Source organism: Aotus nancymaae, unplaced genomic scaffold, assembly GCF_030222135.1.
Source record: "Aotus nancymaae isolate 86718 unplaced genomic scaffold, 86718_ANA_hifiasm-v0.15.2.pri h1tg000028l, whole genome shotgun sequence".
Lineage (NCBI taxonomy): Eukaryota > Metazoa > Chordata > Mammalia > Primates > Aotidae > Aotus > Aotus nancymaae.
Window position 1 is genome coordinate 37,995,522 of NW_026988441.1, and position 6,822 is coordinate 38,002,343.

General features: G+C 45.3%; 1 pseudogene; it reads right to left on the minus strand.

Annotated features, from left to right (window-relative positions):
* Positions 1-605: 605 nt before the first annotated feature.
* LOC135276671 (transcription factor BTF3-like) lies at positions 606-1,119 on the minus strand (annotated as a pseudogene).
* Between the last annotated feature and the right edge of the window lie 5,703 nt (positions 1,120-6,822).

Consider the following 6,822-nt stretch of genomic DNA (forward strand, 5'->3'; position numbering starts at 1 on the left):
GCCATGATTAGCTTTCTATAAGCAATTTGTTTACTGTGTACAGATTGGTGTCAATGAAATAAAAAATAAAACTGAATACTAGGCAAAGAACTTTATTAACCTTGGTTTCAAACTTGATTCCTAGGCTTCTTCGGCTTAATTAGCTGCAAAGAATGAATTGTGTATAAGCAAAAAGCTGAAAAGAGCTGCAGTGTCCAAGGGGCTTGGGCTTAAAAATATTAGAGATCTAGATTTTATCAGATCCATAAACAAAAATTTCTTATTTATTTATTTATTTTTAATTTTATTTATTTTTTATTTTAAAGACAGGGTTTCACCATGTTGGCCAGGCTGGTCTTGAACCCCTGACCTCAGGTGATCCGCCTGCCTCGGCCTCCCAAAGTGCTGAGATTACAGGCATGAGCCACCACGCCCGGCCTCTATTGATTTATTTTTTCGAGACGGGGTTTCACTATGTCGGCCAGGATGGTCTCGATCTCTTGACCTCGTGATCCACCCGCCTTAGCCTCCCAAAGTGCTGGGATTACAGGCGTGAGCCACCGCACCCGGCCCAAAAATTTCTTAAAAAGCAGTCATAATATAAAATAGCAACTCCCGGTAACTTCTTCAAGTTTTATCTTCAGAAGTTGACACAATTCAGTTTGCCTCATTCTTGGAAGCCTCATCAAAATTCTCCACAAGATCTGGAACTTCATCCTCCTCCTCCTCTCCAGTAGCAGGTGGTGCTCTTCCATCCACAGAGTGTTTGGGCGGAGCCTCAGCCAGTCTCCTTAAACTAGTCAGACTGTCTGCCCCGAGCTGGTTTAAGGTGCTGGGTAGCATTTCTGTCCGCTGCTTCGTCTCAGCATGGCCTGTGATGGTGAAAGTGTTCGCTGCCAGAGATGCCTGAACTAGGGTTGTGAAAGTGGATCACTGTTCTTGATTTGTAAACATATTCACCTCTTCAATACCAGGGATAATGTTTACCTGTAACTTCTTTAAGGAGAACTGCAGTTTTTTATCATCTGCTGCGGCTGTTCTATGAACCACCTTCTTTCTGCGAGCAGTTCCTTTCCCACCAATGCGCACCTGTGCCTGCAGTTTGGCGAGTTTTTCCTGGTTCATGATTGTTTCTTTCATCTTGTCGGAGCAGATAAGGGGTCGCGCGGGGGACTAGGGTTGGTGCTCAGGGGGTCTCGGGTGGACCAGCTTAGATTACGCGTACACACGTGGGGACGCAAGATGACAGCTCTTTTTTTTTTTTTTTTTTTTTTTGAGACGGAGTTTCGCTTTTGTTACCCGGGCTGGAGTGCAATGGCGTGATCTCGGCTCACCGCAACCTCCGCCTCCTGGGTTCAGGCAATTCTCCTGCCTCAGCCTCCCGAGTATCTGGGATTACAGGCAGGCGCCACCATGCCCAGCTAATTTTTTGTATTTTTAGTAGAGACGGGGTTTCACTATGTTGACCAGGATGGTCTCGATCTCTTGACCTCGTGATCCACCCGCCTCGGCCTCCCAGAGTGCTGGGATTACAGGCGTGAGCCACCGCACCTGGCTGTTTTTTTTTTTTTTTTTTTTTTTTTAAGACAGGGTTTCACCATGTTGGCCAGGCTGGTCTTGAACTCTTGACCTGGTGATCCACCCGCCTCGGCCTCCCAAAGTGCTGGGATTACAGGTGTGAGCCACTGCTCCTGGCAAGACAGAGTCTTGCTCTGGGTGTCCCAGGCTGGAGTGTAGTGGTGGAATCTTGACTCATTGCAACCTGCATCTCCTGGGTTCAAGCAATTCTCATACCTCAGCCTCCCAAGTAGCTGGGACTACACTCGGGCACCAACACGCCTGGCTGGTTTTATTTTTTTTTTTATTTTTAGTAGAGATGGAGGGGGGAAATCTTGCCATGTTGGCCAGGCTGGTCTCGAACTCCTGACTTCAAGTGATCTGCTCACCTTGGCCTCCCAAAATGCTGGGATTACAGGCATGAGCCACTATGTCCGGCCCCAAACCTCTCTTTTAAAAACCTAAATCAGTACTTCGTAAAATTGTGGTAAAAGTTACATAACAAGAAACTGCCCATTTTAATCATCATTAGGTGCGCAGTTCAGTGGCATTAAGCACATTCACGTGTCTGTGCGACCGTCACCACCACCCTCTTCAGAACTTCCTCATCTTCCCAAACTGAAACTCTGTCCCCAAGAAACACTCACTCCCTATCCCCCTCCCCAGCCCCTGGTCCACCGACCCCCCCCGGCCCCCGCCGTTTAACTTCCTGTCTTGGTGACTCTGAGGACTTTAGGGACCTCCTAGGAGTGGGATCATGCAGGGTGTTTCCTTTTGTGTCTGGCTTATTTCACCGAGCTTGATGTCCTTAAAGTTCGTTCACATTGTCGCCTGTATCGGAATTTCCTTCCTTTTTTAGGGCTGAATAATATTCCATGGTACAGATGAACCTCACACATTGTGTTTATCCATTCATGTATTAATTAAAAATCTAAATCGATCCCTTTAGAAAAAAGATTTTTAGGCCAGGCGCGGTGGCTCACGCCTGTAATCTCACTACTTTGGGAGGCCGAGGCAGGCAGATTACAAGGTCAGGAGTTCGAGACCACCCTGGCCAACATGGTGAAACCCCTGTCTCTACTAAAAACACAAAAATTAGCTGGGCATGGTGGTGGGCACCTGTAATGCCAGCTACTCGGGAGGCTGAAGCAGAAGAATCGTTTGAACCTGAGAGGCGAAGGTTGCAGTGAGCTGAGATCGCGCCATTGCACTCCAGCCTAGGCAACAGGGTGAGACTCTGTCTCAATTAAAAAAAAAAAAAAGAAGAAGAAGATTTTTAGGCCAGGCACAGTGGCTTACACATGTAATCCTAGCACTTCGGGAGGCTGAGGTGGAAGGATTGCTTGAGCTCAGGAATTTGAGAGCAGCCTGGGAGACACAGCAGAAACTGGTCTGCAAAAAATGGAAAAAATTTGCCAGGCCTGTAGTCCCAGCTACTAGGGAGGGTGAGGTGTGAGGATCCCTTGAGCCCAGGAGGTTGAGGCTGCGGTGGCCTGTCTTTGCACCACTGTACTCCAGCCTGGCAACAGAGTGAGACCCTGTATAAATGAATGAATGAATGAATGAATGAATGTAGATTGGAATAGTTATAAACTTGCAGGAGCCTGCAATGATAGTATACAACAATTCCGGTAACCTTCACCCGGTTTCTCCCAGTGGTATATCTTATATAACTATATAGTTTCACAACCAGAAAAACGACATAAATATGATCTATAGACCATATTCAGATTTCAACAGTGTTTCACATGCATTCATGTGTTAGGCAACTTTCTTTTCATTTTTTCAGAAAAATTAGAACAAATCTAATAGTATCACATGTATAGACTTGTGCAACCACCACCACAATTGTAAAACTGACATAAACTTATTTTCGCCGGCGCATGGTAGCTCATACCTGTAATCCCAGCAACTTGGGAGGCTAAGGTGAGAAGATTGCTTGACCCAGGTGTTTGACACTGCTGTAAACTAGGATTGCACCACTGCACTCCAGCCTAGGCAACTGAGCAAGACTCCACCTCTCTCTCTCTCGCTCTCTCTCTCTCTCTCGCTCTCGCTCTCTCTTAATTTATTTTTTGAGACAGAGTCTTGCTCTGTTGCCCAGGCTGGAGTACAGTGGCGTGATCTCAGTTCACTGCAACCTCCACCTCCCGGGTTCAAGTGATTCTCCAGCCTCAGCCTCCCAAGTAGCTGGGACTACAGGCACATGCCACCATGCCCAGCAAATTTTTACATTTTCAGTAGAGATGGGGTTTCACCATGTTGGCCAGGCTGGTCTCCATCTGTTGACCTCATGATCTGCCCTCCTCAGCCTCACAAAGTGCTGGGATTACAGGCATGAGCCACCGCATCTGGCCCAAAAAAAAAAAAAAATATATATATATATATATATATATAAAATACATATGTATAAAATACATAATATATATTTTTTTAAATTCTATTTTATTTTTATTAATTTTTTTTAGATAGTTTCATTCTTTTTGCCCAGGCTGGAGTGCAATGGTGGAATTACAAGCATGAGCCACTGCATTGGGCTAAGAAATTATTATCTTAGAAAGGAAACTTTGTAACCCCACTGTGCATGGAAAGTAGATACGGCCTACCATGAAGACAAGCTTATTAAAAAATAAATACAATGTAACCAAAGAATGTCACTAAATTCTAACTGAATACTGTTGGTTAAGGAAGGGCTTTTCTTTTTTCTCAAAGTCATTAACTGTTAAGAGACATAGAACGTATTAGCACCGACTGAGCCTCTGTCCTCTAAGTATTGGAAATTGAAAAAGTAGATGACTTTCACACAGTTCAGTTATTATTATTATTATTATTATTTTTTGAGAAGGAGTCTCGCTCTATCACCCAGGCTGGAGTGCAGTGGCACAATCTCGGCTTACTGCAACCTCCGCTTTCTGGGTTCAAGCAATTCTCCTGCCTCAGCCTCCCGAGTAGCTGGGACTACAGGCACGTGCCACCACGGTCAGCTAATTTTTTGTGGTTTTAGTAGAGACCAGGTTTCACCGTGTTAGCCGGGATGATCTCGATTTTCTGAACTTGTGATCTGCCCACCTCAGCCTCCCAAAGTGCTGGGGTTACAGGTGTGAGCCACTGCACCCAGCCCACAATTTATCTTTCTATGAAAACATTGTGTCAGCTCACTAAATCTTCACAACAAGCCTGAGAGGGTGGTACCATTATTATTTAACCACCTTACAGGTAAGGAAACTGAGGCGTCAGCGGTGACGTGGCTTGCCTGTCTCTACCACTTCCTAATTGCATGACCTATGGTAAGTTCCTTAACCTCTCTGGGGTTTAACTTTCTTGCTAGTAGTTACTAGCAGGAGATAGGATGGCATGAGCTCAGGAGTTCAAGGCTGCAGTGAACTATGATCATGCCACTGCACTCCAGCCTGGGCAACAGAGCAAGACCCTTTCTCAAAAGAGTACAAGAGGCCAGCCAGGTGCAGTGGCTCACACCTGTAATATTCTAGCACTTTGGTAGGCCCAGATGACAGATCATCAGAGGTCAGGAGTTTGAGACTAGCCTTGCCAACATGGTGAAACCCTGTGTCTACTAAAAATGTGGTGGCGGGTGCCTGTCATGCCAGCTACTTGGGAGGCTGAGGCAGGAGAATTGCTTGAACCCAGGAGGCAGAGGTTGCAGTGAGCCAAGATCATGACATTGCACTCCAGCCTGGATGGCAAGAATGAAACTCTGTCTCAAAAAAAAAAAAAAGAAGGTCGGGCGCAGTGGCTCAAGCCTGTAATCCCAGCACTTTGGGAGGCCGAGGCGGGTGGATCACGAGGTCAAGAGATCGAGACCATCCTGGTCAACATGGTGAAACCCCGTCTCTACTAAAAATACAAAAAATTAGCTGGGCATGGTGGTGCGTGCCTGTAATCCCAGCTACTCAGGAGGCTGAGGCAGGAGAATTGCCTGAACCCAAGAGGCGGAGGTTGTGGTGAGCCGAGATCGCGCCATTGCACTCCAGCCTGGGTAACAAGAGCGAAACTCCGTCTCAAAAAAAAAAAAAAAACAAAAAGAAGAAGAAAGGAAAAGAAAAGGGATAGCAATAGTTCCTGGCTGCTCTTAGGGTTGTTAAGAACATTAAATGGGCCGGGCGCAGTGGCTCAGACGTGTAGTGTCAGCACTTTGGGAGGCTGAAGCAGGCGGATCACCGGTCAGGAGTTCCAGACCAGCCTGGCCAACATGGTGAAACCCTGTCTTTAAAAAAAAAAAAAAAAGTATCTATAAATTAAATGAGATAATACCAAATTTCAAGCACTTAAAATAATAATTATAATATGTAATATTATTTAATTATATTAATATAATGTTATATTAATTATATTAAAATATTATACTAAATGTTTGAAATCATATTATATAAAATATTTTTAATATAATTTTTCATTTTAATATAATATTGTTATATAATAGGTAATTATATGATAATATTGTTATGCACACTTTTGCTAACTACTTACTAAGGTCAGGCTCTTTTATTATAATAATAATTATTATTATTATTCCCACAAAGTTGACTTAAAGTTCGAGGTCAGCTACAGTAAGAAAACCCATTACCATTCATTGAGAGCCTACTCTGACATAGGCAGTGGGCTAAGCCTTTGACAGGCTTTGTCTCTGTGTGCCTTTGTTACGGTTGGCTCTGTCACCATCCTCTCCAAATCACAGGTGAGCAAACAGAGGATCAGAGAGGTAAATTCACTCGCCCAAGGTCACACAGCTTAGAGGAACTCAGGACGGGTGAGGTGGCTCATGCCTGTAATCCTGGCACTTTGGGAGGCCAAGGTGAGCGGATCACCTAAGGTCAGGAGTTCCAGACCAGCCTAGTCAACATGGTGAAACCCCATATCTACTAAAAATACAAAAATTAGCTGGGCCTGTAATCCCAGCTACTCGGGAGGCAGAGGCAGAGAATCGCTTGAACCCGGGAGGCAAGATTGCTTGGGGTGAGCCGAGATGGTGCCGCTGCATTCTAGCCTGGGTGACAGAGCAAGACTCTGTCTCAAAAACAAAAAAACAAAGCAAAATAAAAATTAGTCAGATGTGGTGGCAGCGTGTGCCTGTGGTCCCAGCTACATGGGAGGCTGAGGCCGGAGCGTTGCTTGAACCCAGTTGTTCGAGGCTGCGGTGCGCTGTGGTCACGCCCCTGCACTCCAGCCTGAGCAGCAGAGCGAGACCCTGACTCTAATACATAAACAAGTACGTAAAAGATAAAGACAGTTCCCTCCGCCACCGCCGCCCCCACCAATTCTTATTCC